Here is a 22,512-nt window from a genome sequence, read left to right as displayed (position 1 = left end):
AAGCAGAGCCGGTGCCTACAGCCCGGGCTTTCTGGCTCGTGGGGGGGACTAGCTGGGAAAGGAATGGTACGTGGAAAGTCTGGTTTCTAGCTTTGTGCTTCTGGTGAATGAGCTTTCATTGGGGTTGCCGGTGAGTGACAGGCAGACACAAAGGCAGGCGCGGAGAAAAGGGGGGCAGAGAAATGTGGAGTTTGAGGACTGCAAGGTCAGCGGCGCTGAAGCAAATAAAACCCAATCCTAGGGGAGAAAGAGAGAAATGGAGAAGAGCGGGTAGCCAGGCCTTCCTTTTTCTTTGCTATCTGCAACACACGTTGCCAGCCTTGTTAGATCGCCTGATCGGAGTCACTTACACAGTGTAACTAAGACAAAATGCTTTATGAGGCACATCAGGTAAAAATTACCCTTAGCGAGGTAAGGCAGGTACCTACGCTGATAGAAAAAACCCAGAACGTGATTTTTGAGACTTGACATCACTGTATGCTGCTGATGTATTTATCAGTATCAGACCATTACTCATGCAACCAGCCGTCATTTTCCTACCCTTGGTGAAAAGGTGGCTTCTTTGCTTGCTCTCTGATTCTTGGAAATTGACCTAGCTCTTGTTCCACTTAGCAGTTTTCCTTTTCCATGTGTAAAGTAGGGGAGAAAAGTGATGAGGTGTACAAAACAGGCTTCCACTGAAATGTTGTAACTAAAGATCTCATAATGAGATTTTTTTTCTCCCCACGATGGAGTGTGTGTAAATGCACACCATGATACCACTACATAAGCAACTGAAAAAAGGAACAGTGAACAGCACTGTAGTTGTATAATTTATCTTAAAAACAGAAACTTACGAATTTCAGAGATGAAGAGTCATTCTCAGTAAAAGCAGGTGCATGGTGGTTGTTTACTGGCTAATGGGGCCATTATATTTGCATTTTAATGGCAGGTTGACTTACTGCAGTGGAAGGCATAGCATGTATAGTATTTGTGTATTTGCATGTGTATTCCACAATGGCACTTGCATTAGAGGCTGTGAATTGCAAAACAGGGCATGTTTGTAAAAGAAACTCAGAGAGGTGTTAGTAGTCATGAATAAGTTTCAGTTAGGTGATGTGGATGATCAAAAAGTGAGAGGAAACCCACATATGCCACCTTTTAAACTTACACCCCCAAAACTGTTTGTTTGAACAATTCACTTGTAAATCATTCTTCTACTTTATCTTTGAGGAGTTAGGCAAATGTGTTTTACACAGTGAATACCCATCACATGAGCTGCTTTTGCAGATTAACGGGATGCTATATGCTATGTCTCCAGAAGATAAGCACAGTCATTAGCAAAAACAAGATGTCCTGTGGCAACTTAGACAAATTCATTAGGACATAAGCTTGTGTGGGCATGAAAACTTATGCTCTAATAAATGTGTTAATCTTTAAAGTACCACAGAACTTTTTCATTATTTTTGCTGAAACAGACTACACATGGCTACCTCTCTGAAAGTTTGCACAGTTATTGACAGGTTCTTATTGCTGCTTGCAATTATAGTTTTATTTTTAAATGGGTATTGCCCCATCTTTCTCAACACCTAAGCAACATATTCCACCCAAGGAAAAAAACAGAAAGTACAATCCATTCAATTGTTCATATGTTATTTGCATTTGACAAAGAGGGTCTTTGCCCACGAAAGCTTATGCTCCAAAATATCTGTTAGTCTGCAAGGTGCCACAGAACTTCTCATTGTTTTTGCAGATCCAGACTAACATGGCTACCCCTCTGATAACTGCACATATGCACAATCTAACGTCAAAAAGAAATGCTGCCTTTTAGCTCTTCACTTCTCAGGCCTATAATATTTCAATGTGCTCGCTACTCTCCTTGAAAGCTTTCTACTGTTGCAGATTATTCCCTTCATTTCTATGTTACGAAAGTATCTAATTTTCAAGCAAATAAAGCTTTTTTCATTATTTTGTGTGGAACATTATATTTTGATAACGCACATAATCTACAGGTAACACACACGTTACCCACAGGCATCACTGTTACTTCCCTAGAGAAAAAGTAAAATAAAATAATTAGGGGAAAAATAGTTCTCCAATGGGCAATACATTAATTCTATTCCCTACATGCTAAAGGAATATTATGTTTATTTAAAAAAAATCAGAGAAATCCATACAAAAGTCTAAATCCACCAGCTAGGCTGGGGAGAAAATTAGTGATTAATTTGTTGAATTGGTTGTCTTTTTCATTCTTCCTTGCATTTGAAAAATCTTTCAGTGTAAAACAATTTTGTTTGGTGAAGAGTTCCTCAGAATTATCTCAGTGACTTCAAGGACCTCTGAGATTAGTGGTGTGTGTTGCCCAGTTCAGAACCTTTCACATACTGAACTAATTGTTAAAAAATATTGGCAGGAAGGAGTGGAAGGGAAGAGAGGCATTTTTGTTACTTAGATTCATAAATCTACCACACTGTGGTTAATAGTAAGACTTACGTACTAGGATTTTGGCAGTGTATTGGTTCCTGGCCAAGAGCCAAAGGAATTGGTATTGTTTTGTTATGGTGCGCATGGTCCTAGACTTTGGCACATCAACATTGTTTAAAGAGCAAGTAACGTGTGCTTGCCCAGACACTGTTATGACAGAGAGATTTCCAAGGTCTCTTGTTGTCACTACTACTGTGTTAGGCCATAAATGTCTGGTTTCAATGTGACAAATCAGGGCAGTTTCAGAATTTATTTATTTATTTACACACAAAACTGGAATTTTCAGTGGCCACAACAAGAAAGGGGCCAGTTACACTTAATCTGGACTGTTGTCACATGGCATACTGCAGTTTCTTCTTGAACTCTTTGGACTTCCTTCCCTAGCTGATCATTGATAAACAGTGATCTCTAAAACATCCTAAAAACAAAGCATGTTTCAAAATAAATGTGCATAGATACTTTCAATACGTGTTTTATTAAATTGAGTGAATGTTACCAAAACTTTTTAGTGCTTTGGGAACGTTTCGTATTTGATTTCTTCTAAATTACTTTTGTTCATCAGAAAACCACTGCGCTGCCATTTAGAATGTGTACACACTCAGTTTAAATCATTTGATCAGTTACATGTGAAGTGATCTCTTATTAAAGAACCTATTTTTCAAGCTAAAACTTTGGAGGAGCTCAAATTCTGGCTTATCAACCTAACCCTGTTCTGCAGTCATTTGAGTGCCACACAGTAGCTCCAGCGTTGTAGTAACAGCAGCAAAACTTCTTGCAAGCCAGCACTTTACAACTGGAACACTGAAGTGGTTGAATAAAGTTGCCAAGTGTCAAGTAAAGTTGGTGGTTATCTTGGAAAGTGTGCGGGAGAGCACAACCACAAATGATTTTGCCAAATAATATACAATATTTACATAGCTCAGCTCTCCGATTTGTTGTTAAGGCGCTATGCCAGCAGTGAGTGTTGTGACATCATTTAGAAAGGCTATGTGCTGGAGTCTCTGATTCCAAAGTGGAGTGGGATGTACTATGATTCAGAAGGGAAGGGAAAATAAAAGACTATTGTCTGAACCAGAGATACAGCACAGGACTGCATCATGGCTGGCAGCCAAATAGGAATTATGTGCCTCAATCATTTGCAGCAGCATTCTGATCCTGTAGAGTTTATTACATCAACCACCCACTTATCTGTTTAACTTTCTTCAGGGGAAAAAATGTCCTTTAGTATGTTGAATGTGTTTTGAGAAATAAATCGCGGCTCAATTGGTATATTTTTTTTTCAGATGATTGAGTGCATATATAACTTGCCTAGTATACTGCTGACACAAGGAACAAGAACTAGAATGTACCAAGAGTAGTGGTCTTCTCAGTGACCCATGTGGGGTGGAGGCGACAGAAGGGTTGGGATCTCACAAAGGTGATAGGGTTGAGTCAATTACCATAATCTCAGGGAATTGTTCAGTGCATACAAGGACAGCTGAGGACAAGAAATGAAACTATGAACTTGAATAGCAGCTGGGCTATATCCCAAGGGTAATCAGGGATCCACTGACTAGAAATAAAGAGCTGTTCATTTTCAAAAGACTAGAAATTCTTCTGGTGTGAGGGTGGGGTGAGGAATAAAAGTTTCTTAAAGTTTTGATGTGTTTCATTTCAAGATCATCCCAATGAAATGAACTCAGTTTTTAAAAGTGGGGGAGAAGAGACTCCCAGTTTGGCTCACATTTTTAAAAAGTGCACTGACTTAGAAGAAAGCCCAACCAATCACTTAATGAAGAATTTTGGACTTTAAAATGTTCTAAAGTGTGATGCTTTAAAGCTCCCTTGGATTTTCTTAAGCAACAGTTAGATTTGTTACTTTCAAAGTCTGGCATATACTTTTCTCCATGTCTGATGCTGACAGGCACAACCCAACCTGGGATTTCTGGAGCTTAGTGTGTAAGAGCCTCTACAGCTTGAGCTAGAAGCCAGGCTGTCGGCTAGGACTCTAGAGGAGACTCATTTTCCCTCTCTCTCTAAGTGGTCTAAGTGCCACTACATGGGACAGTGAACTACACCCAGTAGGTGTGTGGGTTACATATGCATCTTCCAAAAGCTTATCACTCCTAGCAGACTTCAAGGCCTTTTTTTGAAAAGTGTTCTGTGGGGATGAGAATTCTCTGTTAAAGAGATAGTATGTTGTGGTAGTGTGTGGAATAGCCACCCTGGGAAGACCCAGCGAAGTCCAGACACAAGTAATGGTTTGCAAGATTGAGCCTCCAACTTAATTGTATATATGAAGAAAATTATTTCAGTTCCATTGTCCTGTGCAATGTAACAGGCCCATCTTGTCAGGTTTAACAGGAAAGGAAAAGTAAGTACTTTAAATGGGATTTTAAAGTTTTCAGAAGCATATTTGTGTGTGCTTTAAGAAGGTATCTGCATATACTATTACCATAGAAATGTAATGTACGAAAGTTGCATTTGTTTCATAGACCTTGTTGAAGAGCAAAGAGATGACTTAAAGCTTCCATAATGAAGCAGAAGTTAATGTTTCCCGGTTCTCCACTACAGTGTCTTACACCTCCACTTACTGGAAAACCTTTCTGGATTTTACCACCAAAAGCATGCTTTGCACATTGGGGAAGTGAGAACAACAGTTGGCTTTTGAGTGATAGCACCTGAGAGGTGCCTAGTTAAAAGAATGATCCAGAGGGGCTGAGTTTGCAACAAGTCTACTGTGTTTGGGAAGAGCATTCTGTGCTCTTCTTGTGTTAGAGAAAAAGTAGTGAGGCGGTGAATGTGTTAGATAACTATACGTGGATTTTAAGAAGCTCAGTAAGAAATTTCTCTGCGTGCCGGTCAGCCACCTTAATGTTTCTAAATAACTAGGTTGATGTAATCAAATTGTAAGAAGTATCTTTCTTGAACAATACCATTTCTAAGCCTGCATCAATTTTGGAAACTGGCACAAGCCCTTGAAAACTTGTACTTTTGGCAGAGAAACATCCTAGGGGACCCTTCAAGTTTAGACACGAATTTTTCATTGGTATGTAAGAGTAGGATAATTACCTGAAAATTATCTCTGTATTCCTTACTGTGCACGTTGAACACACTGCAGGTTGAACCTCTCTAATGTGGCACCCTCAGGACCTGACCAGTGCCAAAGGAGAGAATTTGCCAGACCACGGGAGGTCAGTATTGTCTAGCACATTACCAACACTTCCACTGTTCACTGGGCTCTTCGAAGACACTGAGATAAATTGCAGCACAAATCATGGAGAGCCAGGACTGGTGGCTGTAAAACTTTATGGGACCACGTGAAATTTGGCCACACCCATAAATTGTCTAACTAAAATAGTGCTGAATTATGGGTGTGGCAGGACTAGGGTTTTCTGGATTAGAGAGGTTCAACCTGTATTACATTTCAGTTCTTAAGATTAAAATGACTCGTCTGCTTATAATGCTTAAGCACTCCGCATTCCATCAGTCTTACAAATGTTTTGGCATGAGACACGATAAGTAGAACAATATTGGTCACTGATTTGGCTTCATTGCAAGAACATTGATGTACTGGCTTGTCAGGTGGGTACATATTTGAAGGTTAGGTTGATGGCTCTCCAGGTGGTTTTGTGCACGTGCTTATTGTGTTTACAGATACTATCCCAGAATTCCTAGAAAGTGCCCTGGCACTGTCAGTGACTGCAGCCAGAGGCTCGGGAATATCTTTGCTCCTCACAAGGAAATAATGGTTGTAAATTTTGGAATCTGCTGGGGGTGGGGCAGTACAATGGGTTGGCTTTGTCTGAACTTTGCCTTTTGTGTAACATTGGAGACTTGGCCAAATGTGTTCCCCCCCTAACATCCCCGTCTTGATTGCATTCAGGCCATGCAAGCACAATTGCTTGGGGCTGGCTGATATTTAGATTCAAGAGGACCTAAAATGTTGTAGAGGTGTTAAATTTGAGGCTATTTTTTCCCCCTTCCCTCTTCTGTGAAGATTCCATCATCAGAAGCTTTCACCACGTACTGCTTTTAACAATCCATGGATCCCAAGGTAAATTGTTATATTTTCTTCATTAATTTGGAATGACTCATTGCTTTTGAATGAACTATCCCATCTTTACAGAACAAAAATGAAGAGCTCAGTGATACCAACAATGAATAAAATCAAATTTTTTGGAAGGAGTTATTACTTAGAGACATGTTGACACACAGAGAAGCGTTATTGTTGCGAAAGCGAATACCACTGTAAGGCAAGTTTCAGTTCTCAGTAAAGCAAAAGAAGTTCTGTAGACAACTCTGTTTGCTCAACCAAAAAAACAGTACCTTCAGTATATTTTAAAAGAGGTGGTGCTTATTTTGTTGGTTTGCCAGGATGATTACCAGAAAAGCAGACAAAAATAAATCTTTTGAAAGCCCCCCAAATTGATGATATAGCACATACACCCATATGTCAAGCATCTGTCTGGGGTGATCTAGAAAATAACTAGTCCTACTAGTGCAGAGGACTAAAGTTGATGACCTCTTGAGGTCTGTTCCAGTCCTATGATTCTGTATTTCACTGTATATTTGATTTAAAAAAAATTACCAAACAGGTGATGGTCTAAAGAAGAATAGAGAGAGGCCTTTTGGTGAAACCATGCATGTTGTTAAGTGGTTTTGGCTGAGGTTCCTAAAGTATCATTCATCCTGAAAACATTAGCTCCAGCTTCAAGCAGGGATTTAGTCTTTAGTGTCTGATAAAATTGTAAAGCCTTCATGACCACTTTCCACAAGCAAGCACTCAAGGAGCGTGGGCTGGGTGGAGGGACCAAATCATATCATGCTTTGGGAAATGGATCGAGGGTGCATGTTTTCTTTCTTGGGGACAGGAAAGCAATTGATGCTTGAACCTACAAGCAGCAGGATCCTTCTGCATATTTTGATTTCATCCAGATGAGACTGGGTCTTGCTGTCATGAAGCAGACTACATATAATAATCCATGTTCAGTATTATATGCATTTCTGCTGTTAGTTAGTGGCATGTCCTCATTTGTTTTATGTTGCTTATATCTTGCATAATTTAATTACAGTGGTTGTGCTTTACCATTACATACTGATACTTTTGATCTATCACTTCATTTCCTTGGCTCAGTTTTCTGTAAAGCATCCAACTTCTGGTTCTGTTTCCTTCAGACTCTTCACAATGAATGAAGAGGAGCTTGTCTTGTTTTCTTTTTTAGTCTCTCTTCAGCCAAGGTTAGTTTCACAGCAGCTGAGTAGAAAAGGAAGGCAGGAAGGGGAAAGATTATGGAGGAGGGCAGATAGAAAATCTCTCTTTTGAGCGAGTACTGCATTTGAATTCCTCCTCTTGAGCCACCAGTGCAGAGAAAAGCAAAAGAGTACAGTCTTAATATTGAGTCAGATCATGGTTTTAGATGGCATTGTCCTTGATAAGGCATAATCCAGTTCTTTTATTATTGGTGTTCTATCTCAAGTTAGAGCTAGATGTAGCAATGGCTCCTGGATCTTACCTTGCTTTCTTGTTTCTGCTACTTCTTTTGTTTAATCTGTTTTCTTTCAGTACCCTTTCATTTTTGTTTGAAGTCCCATACTTTGAAGTTATACAATTTTTATACTTGCCAAAGCATACAAAGCTCTTTCAGCTGTTATGTAAGCAAAAAAAAAAAAAAAAGGCATGACTACATACTACTTCTTGGGTAAAAATTGCTTTACTTCCCTTTGCATGGCAAGGACATTTTGTGAGGAAAATGTTCTGTTGCTGAACTAAAACCAGAAGTTGCTTCCCCCAAAAAATGGCCACAGAATTGTGACAGCCTTTAAGTTTAAAATGCAGGCAGAATTTAGATTTAGAATTCCCTAAAAGTGAACTTGCAAAAGAAAAATAAATTGGACTTTGTCTTTCACTTGGTCCTTTTTAGTATGTTAAAGCAGCCCTGGAAATTGTTTCTTTAAATTAACTAAGTTTTTTGTTTGTTCTTGCTTTTCTTAAAACATCAGTTATGCAGATCTTGTCTGTCCAGAAATGACAACATCACAGAAGTCTAGAGAGTGAAAGCTGCACAACTGAGAGTGAAAGGGATCATAAATTAGGCCGGTTTTAACACGCATTTAACTTATGACTAAGACAGTTTGGGGAAAGGAAGTTTGTGCTAAATGTTCAGCACTCTACCTATTAGTGTGTGGAAGCACACATGGCATTTCCTCTGAGATATCCAGGTGGTCATCCACCAAAAATAAGAGAAATCATACATGCATTTTCTCCTCTTAAGGGGGGTTAGTGAAACAGATCCCTTTAGAGGTCGCTTTTTTTAATTAAATGAAAGTTGTCCCTTTTCTATTTGTATATCACCTTTGTCATAGTAAGGATTTTGAAGAGGTTTTAGAAGAGTAAATCAGATGTAGCTTCTATCACTGTCCATATAATGGGAAGTGGGACCTTCCCATTACACTTCTTTCTGAATGTTTTGTGTCTACGATTGCTCACAAGTCACACCTGAGAATTATAACTAAAAGAGAAGTGAGGCGGGAAAGAAATGCATTTTTGCAATGGACAGCACTCTGTGGTTTCTACTGTCTAGTCTATGGTTGTACTGTCTCCTCTGTATAGTCAGGCTGTGATTCTGCACATTGTTCTGTGCTAGTAAACATGACACTGCACAGAATCCCACTGATGTCAGAGGGGCTCCACCAGTACATAAAGGCAAAGCAGCTTGGAGAACTGAGGCATTATTTAGTCAGCTGCTTGTATTCTTCAGCAGTGAGGACAGTGTGGGAGGAAAAAAGTTACTCTGTTTGGGTAAAATGGGGGAAATGTAGTTAGTCAATAAGAAATGGACAGAAGGACTCAGGGCAGGTGTAGTAGCTCAAACTACTTATAGTACTTTAAAAAATGGACTAGATTTCAAGTTCATGGTTTTCCTTTAAAAATAAACCCTGTAAATATTAAGGGTTGGCCTGCTTAATACAATACAGTAGATGTCAAAAAGTGAGAGGTGGCAATGAAACTGTCAGAGTCTCAGTAATTTGCGGGGAGAGCCCACCAGAAGCATTGCTACAGAGGAAGACTCAGACAATCCCTTTCTGGAAAATTTTCAAAATGTAAAGTAAAATCACTTGAGGTTGGTAATACAGGAGGCCTAGAAATCCCAAACAACATCACAGAACTTTCTGTCTTAAAATTCTGGCATTATGAATAGACAAAGCAAACAAAAGGTAGGAAAGAAGGGATGCAATTTATAGGCAGCAGTTGGGAACCAAGGGAACTATGGTAAGGCAATGATTCAAAGTGTATTGAAGCCAATGGTAGTCTTTATATTCACTTCAATAATCTTTGGATTAAACACCAAATGGCTCACTCAAGTACATACAAAAAGTTTGTAGCAGAGAGGGAACTGAACCCAGATCTCCCGAGTCCCACTGTCTTAACCCTCCTTCCTGTCCAAGCAAACATTAACAAATAACTGATTGTTCTCACTGAGATAACAGAACTAGCAATTTTAGGAACTGGAGACTAGAAGCAGAAATAAATGACTTTTTACATATTTCCAAAGTGAATTTTTATTAGTTCTTTATGTCCATGAATGAGCACAGCATTCTTTAGTGAACAAGTTCTGTGGTTTTAAGCTGGCAGTGCTCTGAAACAAAATGACGCAGCAAGTTGTACTTAAATACTGTTTTTCATTAGGAGGAGGGGTTGCTGGTGACTATTACTTGCATGGCAAAATAGCTAAAATAACCCATTTTGGGTGAAGCAGGGATAACAGAGGTGGGAAGGGAGAGAAAACTACCACAATTTCACTGCCAGTGCTTCTGCACACCTATAACAAAAAAAAACTCTCTCAGTGAGCTATTTTGAGTTAAAAATAGCATGTTGTGTCAGCTAATTGCAGTGTATGGTAGATGAGTGTATAGTCAGTTCAATGATCAAGATACACCGATAATTCCCGTTAACCTTTAAAGCTGTAAATCCTCCCCTCAAGACAATGTCTCCCAGACGGCACACTGTTCCCATGAATTTGCTTGGAGGTATCATGTGAATGTCATGACTTGGCTTATCAATTTTAAGGCCAAGTGGAGCTCATGAACCGTCACACAAATGTCATACTTTGCAGTTGAGCTCATCAAAAGAGCAAGTTCTATTTGTTGTAAAAAATGTTCTCTGATGCAGGAGGCAGCATATACAAGTCTGGCTAGGAGTAAGAGGGAGGGGTCTGTAACATAATCCTAAAAGCACTAATGGCCTTTAAATGTCATCTGTTATTTCTGAAATCTGAATTGCCCCAGGCACATTTCTCTCTCTCTCTTCATTCCACTCATCCACCACATTGATACTTGGCTCTTCTTTAGTTTTAATTTGGAGATATACCCTCTTGGTGTAATCCTGCTAGTCTAATCTGTAAACTTTAGTCTGCATTGCACTTATCAAGAGATTGTTATTACTCTTGAAATGTGTCCTAAAGCAAAATAAAAGCGTCTCCTGTATCTTTAGGATTTAAACAGTTTTCAAGTAGAGAATGAGTCATACAGTTATTGCTACAAAGGCTGTTCAGGTCAATGGTCACTAGGTTAAAAGGGTTTCACTTGACAGACTTAGGGATCCATTTCTGCTTTCAATACCTTCGGAAAGAGATTGAGACAAATATGCTTAGACTTTTCTCTCCGCTTCTCAGTAAGAGTTTTCAGATCTGGCAAGGCTTGAGCCACCACGTGAATTGTGCGCACATGGCTGCACTGTTTACAAACATGGACCCAGAATTCCTAGGGGCTGTTACGGAACTGTTGGGAGGGTGCAGTATTTCAAGTGTCAGCCGTGTTAGCTGATTCCCAAAATCCATATTTCCAGTCTAGGTTTCCAATTACTGATAGCTACCATTGCGCATTACAGGGCTGACTGGTCAGGGTATTTTATGAACTAATTCCATTTTAATCTCTCATGTTAAAATTAAGCAACATTCACACTAGGGCTTAGAATGAGGTCATCCGTGGTGAACCAAAAATAGACGCTTCCTTGCTTGACAAAGAATGGGAGCTGGACAGCGCTAGTTGGATTTACCTGTGATAGCGCGTAAGATTTCTTTAATGCTTGACACAAGGACTACTAGGAATTCCAGTAACCTTTACAATTTAGCAAGATTTCAAAAACATTCTAAAACCAATGGATGCTTTTTTCCATTTCCATTTATTTAATTAGCAAATGGATGAGCATTTCATGTTCAAAGTGATGAACTTCAGAAAAGTGTAACTAGTTTGGAGCTGCTAATATTGAATGCTAACATTTAACACCACAGTCTCCTTATTGCTAGGATGGAAATGCCATCATCTTACTTTATTTTAGCAGGCCATTGGAATATAACACACCAGGGGTTTAAATAGCTGTCTGTCAGTGGATTAAATTCTCTCTTGTAGGCTATGCAGAGAGACAGAGAACTCTTATTCCCAGTTACTGAGCTAAAAATGGTATTGACTTTTTACAGCTCTCCTTACTAGTTCATAGTTCAAGGACTCATTTATCTACTGTACTTTGCATTAAGATAACAAGATATAACTACAAGAAAACAAATGAGAAATATTTTTTTTTTAATTTTTTTCCCCTTGGTTTGGTTTGGAGCATGATTAATTTCTTTCTTCCTTCCCCAGCCCTCCACAGAAACTTAAATTGCCTGAGAAGTGCAAACTCAGCAGGGGTTGGTAACAGTTTAACTCTTTGTCCTGTTCTCAGTTCTCATAGCAAAGGTCAACGGCAAATGAGATTCACAGCTGCACTTGAAACAGAGTCACTACGGGGGGGACACTGCTTATTTGTCCCTCCTCCCCCTCTGTGCACACACACTTTTATTTATTGGAAAAGATTGAGCACATGGTTAGGGCCCAAGAAACTTTCTTTGGGAAGCTGTAATTGCTTCTCTTTCATTAAAAGGAAATGAAATTATTGTGACTTTCATTTGTACTGGCCATAGCTATAGCTTCTTGCAGCTTCTGCTGATAAACAGAAATAATTTAGAGCTACTTCCTCAAACGCCTAAACTGTGGTCTTAATTTCAACAGCATAGAGACAGCAACATGCTGCAGACTTCGTATGTGTCATCTGTGTCCATAATTGACATGGAAACTTTCTGGTATGGCTATGGTCTGAAGAAGTGGGTCTGTCCCACGAAAGCTCACCTAATAAATTATTTTGTTAGTGTTTAAAGGGCTACTTTACTGCCTTTTTTTTTTTGTCTGTTTAGAATGTTGGGGGATTTTTGGATGGGGATGGGTATTTTGTTTTTATCTTTTGAAAGGGCTGCATTAGAGAGACCTGCAAGTTCAAAGTTTCATTGTCTCTCTGTGAGCAGAAGTAAGTATTTCTAAGGGTTTTAGAAAAAGATAATGTAATACACAGCCCTGTTAATTTAACATCTGAGGAGGGGACACAAACAAATATATATTCACATACGCTATATGGACGCAAAAATTCACTTTCTCCTTCAAATAACCTCCTGCTTTATATCACACAGCTGCAACGCTAGTACACCGACGACAGAGTTAAAAAGAGTTACTTGGCTTAGTTACATTAGTATTGGCGCCAAGGTTTACCTCTGAAGTAGGAGTTCCAGGTCATTCTGATGCCTCTCCACGTGGCCGCGCGCACATGGTTACAGTGTTTACAAACATTAGCCCAGAATTCATAAGGTCTGTTATGAAACAGGCAGCCAGTGCTGTATCTCGCCAGGCCTGGTGACCTGTATTCTGAGTGTGGTAGAAAATAGCAAGATGCTGGTATAAAACGCAAACTGGAGAAGACGGTGGATGTTCAAGCAGATAAATTTTCTCTTCTGACAGCAGTGACATTTCCCAACAAGTCAGAAGTATTTTCCACTGTAAATTTAAAATAGAAGGTCTTCCTTGGTAGTGGTGGGTAAGTGTTTTAGTAATGCAAGGTTAAAAGTGACTGTTCTTAAGCCTTGCAATTTTGTTTCTTAACCAAATTAACCTCAGAAAATATTTTTAAAAGACAAAACAATTTTTAAAAGACAAAACAAAAGACAAAAAAAAAAGACTGCCACAGTCTCCCCATTCTTTTTCTTCTGTATTCAGACATTTCATGAGATACTTTGTGCATGTTCTGTAGAAAACTTTCTGTGTTAATATTCAGTTGTGGAAAGATGAAAAGCTTCCATATTCTGAAGTAACATACCTGGATCTGCCGAATAGGATACAATGGAGTCCTTGAGCAGGCAGTTTTCCAAGAACCCATGGGAGAAGGGTGCTGTACAGTGTTCCCTGTAAACTGAGGAGTAGGAGAGAGTCAGATGCTGCCCAGCTGATTAGGAGATTGCCCACAGCCAGCAGCATATGTTTCTACTGCTGGTACACATCTGCATGTGCCTTGGTGCACATAAAACTTATTCCACATGTGAATGGAAAAATTCGAGGGAATATTGCTATACAATCATGTTGCCCCAGCAACGAACCTAGATTTAATTTACCACATGCTCCATATTCTGTTGCCAAGAAAGTTCTCCGAGATTTGGATACATCAGATATCACAAAGTTAACTTTAAATAACTGTTTAAGTTTTGTTATGATGACAGGCTTGTTAGTAGTAGTTCACTAGAAACTGTAAGGAAACCATCAGCAAATTAACTTTTGACACAATCTCACTGTTGGGGTGTAAGATCTGACAAAATGTATAATTTGGGAGAATGTTATTTTTCTGTCTTGTAAGGAAAGCAGTATATGTGACTGGTTGCCAGAAATGGACAGGACTTTCCTGAAAATGCTGCTGTATTAACTGAAAACAATTCTTGCCCTTTAATAAACCACTTCCTGTTTTCAGTTTTGAAATCAAACAATTTTGTAACACCCAATTATTTGAAGAAGGACTTTACTACTTTGGAGAAAGAAAGTTTACCAGTTTCCTCTTCTGTTTAGTGATAAAACTATATGAAATATAGAATCAGGTATAACTGGCTCACACCTTTTTTCCAGCATTACTACATCATATGACTCAAACTAATGTCATTATGGCTAATGATAGTAATTCTCCTTCTCTGTTTTGAATGTACATAGTCCCAAGTTGTTTGGTGTTACTCTTATCCACACACACTAGCCACCAGCCACATGTGGCTGTTTGACCAGTTGAGTGTAGCTAGTTGTATTGAACAATAATTATATTTTACAAGTTATGTAGCTAGTTCGCTATGGTGGCTACAGCTTCAGAACTGGTTGGACATTGTGGACTAGAACATAAACTGCATGAATATTTTAAGGGTTTGCATAGCCATAAATCATTCTGCAAGTGTAGAATAATATGTATAATACATACTTTAAAAATGACTTCAGGATCTAGTAAACAGTTGTAACTAAATCCATTTATGTTGAGTTATATATGATTAACCCTTTATCTTTAAAGGGACATTAGTACTTACAAAACATGACTGACTGAAAGCCTTAGAGAATGAATTCCTCAAGACAGGTTCAGTACAATCTTCCCCACACCACCTTGCCAATATAACTCCAAATCACCACTGGAGGAACAACTTGTAAGTATGAGGATAGTTCATCTTCCCTATGGTTTTCCCATTTATTTTCAATCCATCACTTCCATACCTGTTGAAACCTTGGCACCTTTGCTGAGTCTGCCAACTTCTGTATCAGCTGTGGTAACTTTTTATGTTAACACGCACCAGTTCTGAACTAACATCTAATTCATTTCATACGGGCTATGTCACTACAGTGGGAGGAGAAATGCTTTGTGTACTAGGCCCTCAAGTGAAATTGGATACACCCAGCCCCCTGGCTTAGCTCATTTTAAGTTGTATTCAGCATGAGACCAAAGATATTCACATTGGTTGATAGGGCCCTACCAAGTTCACTGTCCATTTTGATTAATTTCATGGTCAGAGGATTTTAAAAATCATAAATTTCGTGGTTGCAGATATTTAAAATATCATGGTGCTGTAACTGTGATGGTCCCACCCTAAAGGGGAATCTTCAGGGGGAGGTTAAAAGGCTAACATGGGGGTGTTGTCACCTTGAGTTCTGCACTGCTGGACTCTCACATCCACAGAACCACATGCAGTAGCAGGAAGCCCCCAGAGAAGGGTTTGATTGAGCCCCAGGAGAGACTTCTGTAAGGGAAGAGGAAGTCCCTTCTCTACCCATCCCAGTTGAGACTAGAATATGGAGACAGGCATTAGGTAGGAGCGCCCAGCCTTGCCCTTCCCTTTGACTAGCCAGATTTGATAGGTAGAAACCAGATTTCACAGGGGGAGATCAGATGTCACAATCTAACACTTCCACAGTTGTAAATTTGGAAGGGCCCCAATTACAGATGTCTTTTTACTGATGAGAGTTGTAAGTGTTCTTTACACTCTATAAGATCTCAACATTAATAGCTTTATTAAACAACAGCACTATTGAAAATACATAACTCCTGCCTGCCCACTTAAAGACCTCATGGTCAGTCTGTATGTATCATGAAAATAGAATCAGTCGCACAGCACTTAGACGTCATTGTGAACCTCTGCAGTTATAGGCAAATATGATGGAAGCCCTCCTTTAAATCTCTCCGAAACATAACACCATTTTTTACGAGGCATGTCCTGCACTAGAATTCTTATTAAAGAATAATATTAGAACTCTTTAACCCTCCTACCCTGCAAGAAAACCTGAAAGCATTTTGAAAATGCTTAGAAACCAAAAGACTCCAGAGGTTGTTTATATGAAACACAAAATTGCCTTTTACTCATTAATGGGTTTAATGACACCCATATTATTGTGTTTGGGGTGGAAGTTCATACTTAGCTTATAAGATACACATAGGTGGAGGTGAGGTAAACACACTGATTGTAATTAACATAAATATGCATACAGCTATTCTAACTTAGTGCATTTTAAAAACTGATTTGAATAACACCAGAAGCGTACCTAGCGACATTTTTCTCATAGGAATTGTCATGGTGAAAGAATACGTTTAAGTTGCTCCCTAAAGCAAGTGTCATAAAACAGCTCTTGCTGATGATGAAAATTAACTTTGCACAGGAGGAGCTGGGGGGAGAGTGATGTGAGATTAGCTTTGTGTGGCAAAAAAATAAGTACTGATACTGCGTCAGTTTAGATGATTATCTCAGAATGCAAGACTCGGTCTTGAGTTTGTCATCTAGATAAAAAGGTAAAGGAAATCCTGTCTAACAAGTTTTAGTGAAAGAAGCCACACCCAAAGTCCAATTATGTCCTCAGATTCATGGGCACAACTCCTACTGATGTGAATGAGTTGCACCCAAGTGTCGGAGAAGAGATTTGAACTGTGCTCTAATTTCTGTTACATGTACAAATCTGCTGGTTGAGAGTCACATGGTTGGAAGAAAACATTTCTTGGCACAATAAATAATTACATGTAGGAACAGTTGATTTTTGGAGCATGCAAGTAGAGGGGACACCCTAGAACAAATTGTAACCAACCAGGAACAGAGAGATGAAGCGACAGAGACTTTTCTCTTATGCCCTTTCCACTCAATTCTATCTTTGAGGGATGGAAGTTATGGCCTTGTGGATGAAGTAGGAGATTTGTCCACTAGTTCTCCTAATGCATGTACAACTCTTTTTCTATGGATAGAACAGAGTAGAAATAATGCAATGAGTCTGATGGAGAACCAATAAGACACTTATAGATGTCAGACAGCTATACATCAGGCCTAGTGTACTGGGCAACATTAAATTTGATGGGTTTTTCTTGTAGTAGCTTGGCAGTTACTGATAAGAAGGCTGTCCCAATCCTACAAATCTCACAAGAACTGATTAAAAAAAATCCATGCAAACCAACTCAAACTGAACAGTGTCTATGTATGTACATGAAGATTTGACCATGGGAAAATAAGGTTCGTTTAAACCAGGATCATTCTGAACTTCAGGGTCTGTGACCTACGAAACCACAAATTTAATTAGAACCAAACTTGGATAAGTTCCTACAGAAAGATGCAAAGACTAAAAGAATTCCCTCTGCATCAGGGCTAAGACCAAAAATGGGGAAGATGGTGTGATAACTGAGTGAAGTGGTAAGATCTGATGGTGATTATACATGCTATTTAGGTTAGGAGTCCAAGAAACTCCAAAAGCACCGACGAAAAAATCAGACTGCATGAGAACAGATTCAGTCAATGTTGAGAAGTACACAGTGTATATTGGATGAAACTTTAAAGAACATGAAACACTGTGCTCTGAATTTCTTGTAATCTGTTCAGTTATTTTTGACTTTTCTGAAAATAATACTAAACTTCTTGGGGAAAGGACAACTGTATGAGGCTGAGCTCACTGTTGGCACTCAGTAAAAACAATCTCTCCAGGAAAAAGGTCTAGATAGTATTTCAAACAGCTAAAGGAAGGCATCTTGCTCAATTTTTAGCAATGATTAAAACACCCCAAACAAACAAACCGAAAGACGGGAGGCTGAATTAAGCACAGTGAGAGTACAATGCTAAAATTCTTGTCTTTCTAATGTACTGTTGGTTCTGTGTGTGTCATCGACCTCTACTGATGGAATTAGAACTGCTTGACTGTGTCCATGGACATACGCTACAAAAAATTTTTCTTCATCTCAAGTGGCAGAGGCCTGTACTGCTGGAGCAGGAGGATCTGAACTGTGTCCCTGCCTTGTTGCCATGGAGCTCTGAGCAACCACAGGGAAGTCCTAGATGGCCATACAGCTCATTATTTCGCATACAGTATACAAGTTTGGGCAACATGATTTCACAAAGAAGAGAGTGGAAATAGACAAGATCAAGTAAAGCAGGGATGAGCAAACTTTTTACAGTGGGACCCACTTTCATCCCTGACACTAGAAGGGGTGCCACAACATGTCTAATGTAACCTAAGGCAACAGAAATTTCAGTAATGTTCATATGGGAAAAAAAAAAACCCTTTTAGCATATGTAAGAAAATAAATATATAGAATGTAAAAAACTTTAGTGATTGTTATGTAGACATGAATACAAATACATAAAAACAGTTACGTATTTCTACATTTTTAATGAGATGAATGAACCTAACACGCAGCAGCCAATTGTGCTGCATCTCCACTTATGATATTTCATGCCCTTGGAGGGGGCCTGACCCCAGTTTGCTCACCCCTGAAGTAAAGGACAATGCAAGCAACTGGGGTGAAGCAGAGGAAGTAATGATGTAGAAGAGCAGCACAGTATGATAAAGTTATATGTGACCAGCCAGGCATTTTGCATTTACTGATTCCTATAATATGTTATGAGAAAAAGAGAGGGTACTTGGTGAAATTACAAGGCAATGCATTTCAACAGGACAAAAGGAAATGAATACAAATTAGTGCAATCACTTAAGGAACTTGCTGCTACAGGATATTACTAAAGGCAAATAATTTAGTAAGTAGGGGTTTTTGAAATAGCCAAAGTGGCAAACATTCATGTAAAATAATAATCCCTGCCATTGCACTGACTAACATAAAAATTATAGGGGTTTTCAGTTTTCATGCTTCAGGATATAAAATCTCTAGATGCAATGAGAGCGAAAGCAGTATTGCTCACTTGACAGGTACATTACAGTTGTATCTTCACTGAAGCATGTGCACTGTAGCAGATCAGAATTACAGACAATTGTTCTGCTTCAGTATGGCACTTCACAAGTACACAAGAAGTATCCAGCCCCTACAACATTCTCTACTTCAAGATTCAGTAGACTGATACAGGTTGAACCTCTCTCATCCAGCACCCTCAGGACCTGTCCAGTGCCAGATGAGAGAATGTGCCAGATGACTGGAGGTCAGTATTTTCTAGCACGTTGCCAACACTTCAACTGCTACTGGCTCTTGGAGGACATTTATAGGTAAAGTACAGCTAAAAAAACAGCACAGACCACTGAGAGCCAAGACTGGTGGCTGTAAACAAACTTTATGGGACTGTGAGAAACTTGGCCACATCCACAATAAGTGATTGTCTGGCTAACTAAAATCATGCTAGATTATGGAGTTTGCCGGAATAGAGCATCCCGGAAAGCGAGGATCAACCTGTACTATGAAAACATGGTGAATAAAATTGATTATTACAAAGAAGTATGTGTAAATGGGCCAATCCATTAAACTGTTTTCTTCAGTCGTTTGGTGAGTAGCTATAAAAACTATGCATAAGGTTTGGAAACATGAGCTAGAAGAGGCATCTAAACCATTCTTTCGAAACTAGTGGAACAAAGACTTAAGTTGTTTAACTTTTAAAGGCAACAGCTTTTTTTTTTTTTTTTTTTAACAGCAAATTCAAAGAACAGGAAAGCTTTCTCCTCCAGCCTTTTGTTTCTAGTTTTAATATTTAATGAACATGTGATATTGTTTTAAAGCTAGTCCTGATGGTCTTGTGAAGTGAATATTTAAAGCAGATGGTGGCTGCGCTTTAAGATGGTTACTATAGAAACACAGCACTATGAAAGCAATAGTTTCTGCAGTGCATGGTCTCCTCACTAAACAATTTAAATGCTGTGGATCTGTCTGAAGGGAATGCATTCAGGACTAAAACAGAAAAGAAAAGAAAAGAAAGGTAGTATGTCTGTGCAGATTATTTATTTAACCTGGGACCCACTTACAGTGAACTGGATAGTTAACATTCTTGTGGCTTACAGAGATGCTGTTTGAAACTGCACCCAGGGTGAGAGGAGATAAGCAAAGATAGTTTTTTGTAAACAAACTGCAAGAACCTAATTTTGTTCAGGAGATTTCCTGAAAACTCTACAGGAAACATGGACAACTTTAAAATGAACTTCTATTAGACATACATTGGAATCTAAATAAATCAATAAACCAGACACCATGGGCTTTTAAAATGTTGAAATTCAATGTTTAGATGCGTAGCTGTGAAACTATGGTCCCTGAGTACTTTTATTACACCTTTGCATCACTAAGAACTGTGCCTATCAACACAGAGTGCAACAACCTCATTCTCTGAGTTGTTGCAGCCTATTACACAGGGGATATACACTCTACTGTCATAGAGACATTGGATTCATTGTTTTCTTGTTTGTCTTCAGATAGACTGAATGCACCTGCCTTTCTCTTTGTAGAGAATCATGCCAGCATACTTGATGCGTTATTCTATTTTTCATATTTGTGTGTTGTGCTTATTAGTTTGAGTGCCATTTGGAGAATTTAAAAAAAAATGGGTAGCTGAGTTTTTACAGCTGTCTCGCTCTAAGTGTCCTAAAGTGAAGAGAGGTACCAATTTATTAGTAATAAAAACAGCGGGTCTTTTTTTAGTGGATGGTGAATTTTTTTGAGTAAAACTCACATGGAAACGTTACATCCTTATCTGGATGTGAGCAAACCTTTCTGACTGTCTAGAAGATTGGAAAGTTGTATGTTGGTCGCACTCCAGTTGTAGCATGGGAGAATTCTCTTTCAAGAGTGATGAGAAGGTCAGAAAAAAGACAGAAGTCCATTGTAAGTATTTAAAAAAAAATCCCCCCCAAACAAATCAAGTAGTACTTTAATTTTAAGACCCCCCCCCCCCCCAAAAAAAAAAAAAAAAGACGTGAATCTGACTTGCAAATTCCATCAACAATTATTTGGGGGAAAAAAACCAAAACACACAATTTCATAAATCTCTAATCTGCAGGAAGATCCTGACATACACAGGTTCCTAGAATCTCTCAAATCAGTTTTGCAATACCCCTTGAAAGTTTTAACCAATCAGTTCCCTCCACTTCTGCCCCCCCCATTTCCCTGTTTCTGTTTGTTTTTCATTTTCCCACTCTCCCATTCCAAACACATTCTCTTGCTTTACCTAATATTTTCAAGGCTGTAGTCTGTCTGATATCATACTGACACAGAGATACCCGATTAATAGGACTATTTCTCCACCTTCAATTTCACTCCTTTAATTACCTGTAATTATTTGTTTGACAATATCTGATTACATCTTTTATCCCAGAAGACAAAGCAGCAGAAATATAGGACTTTAAAGACTAACACGATGACTTGTTAGTCTTTAAAGTGCTACATTTCTGCTTCTTTGTTTTGTTGGAGTACAGACTAAGATGGCTATGTCTCTGTTACTATTTGTAGGGAATGTGGCAGAAGGAATGCAGTGCTGCTGAAGGCTGGGAGGAATGAGTCTCCCAGAGGTCAGCTGCATGAGAATGCAAAAGGTGTGCATGTGTGATACCTTTTCAGGCAAAGCCTAATGGGTAGCAAGTAAGCCATGAGATTTGGTCTATTGCAAACATGTAGTTGTAAAATCACAATTTAAGCTGACACTTAAGGTGGGAGTTGAGATCTCACCAATGCTCTGGGTTGTGGTGGGGGACAGGGCAGTTGCCTTAGCTGTGTAAGACATTGATTACACAGGGCTCCTTGGTTTAAAGCATTGTAAGAGAGCAAGGGGAGGGTATGGGTTGAGCCAGCTTGCTGAGTGCCTTGGCCCTGCCTATGCCTTGGCCATATAGCTATAAGCCTGGCTTGACTAACCCTCCCCACCTGTTAAAAGATAGAGCTGGATACTAGGGTGTTTGTGAAACCCCACACTAGAGATACCAAGAGCTGAAATCACAGAGTGGCAGCTGAGGCCACACAGAGCTGAAATCACTGGGTTCTGCCTTAGGGCAGTCCCAAGCAGTGGGGTTAGGACTGGTGGACAACAGTAGGACCAGCAGGCGGCCGGTAGGAGCGGCGGCGGTAGACGACGGCGGCCGGTAGGAGCGGCGGCGGTAGACGACGGCGACCGGCAGGCGGCCGGTAGGAGCGGCGGCGGTAGACGACGGCGACCGGCAGGCGGCTGGTGACAGCAAGGGGAGGCTACAGACAAGTGGACAGCTAGTATTGCCCTGGTGATGTATCTGTGGGCTTTGAGTTTGGGACTGCACCGCAGAGGGTACACCCTGTAACTGTGTGTGTGTGGAAAAGGGCCAAGAGCCCCAGCAAGAGACTGGGTTCTACTTCATATGGGGATGGTATCTGGGTAAAAGGGGTTTTGTCTCTTCTGTGCTGAGATATACTGCATCTGTCACTGTAACCTTGGGGTAGGTTACGGTCATTAAACAAGCCATTTCTATCTCAGACTCTGTGCTTGCGAGGGG

At 39.6% G+C, this 22,512-nt stretch overlaps 1 protein-coding gene across 2 annotated transcripts in view; it reads left to right on the top strand.

The window, feature by feature from the left end:
* TET2 (tet methylcytosine dioxygenase 2) overlaps positions 1–22,512 on the top strand; it is a 97,699-nt gene that overhangs the window by 861 nt on the left and 74,326 nt on the right. The window contains exon 2 of one of the 2 annotated variants that reach the window (XM_074993491.1): positions 6,443–6,499. The exons of the other annotated variant lie outside the window; for it this stretch is intronic. The gene's annotated coding sequence lies outside the window, so the exon portion shown is untranslated. The remainder of the gene's footprint in view (positions 1–6,442; positions 6,500–22,512) is intronic. 2 annotated transcript variants of the gene reach the window in all.

The sequence above is a fragment of the Carettochelys insculpta genome, chromosome 4, assembly GCF_033958435.1.
Source record: "Carettochelys insculpta isolate YL-2023 chromosome 4, ASM3395843v1, whole genome shotgun sequence".
Taxonomy (NCBI): domain Eukaryota; kingdom Metazoa; phylum Chordata; order Testudines; family Carettochelyidae; genus Carettochelys; species Carettochelys insculpta.
Note: the sequence above shows the minus strand (reverse complement) of the source record. Positions and strands in the feature narration are given on the sequence as shown.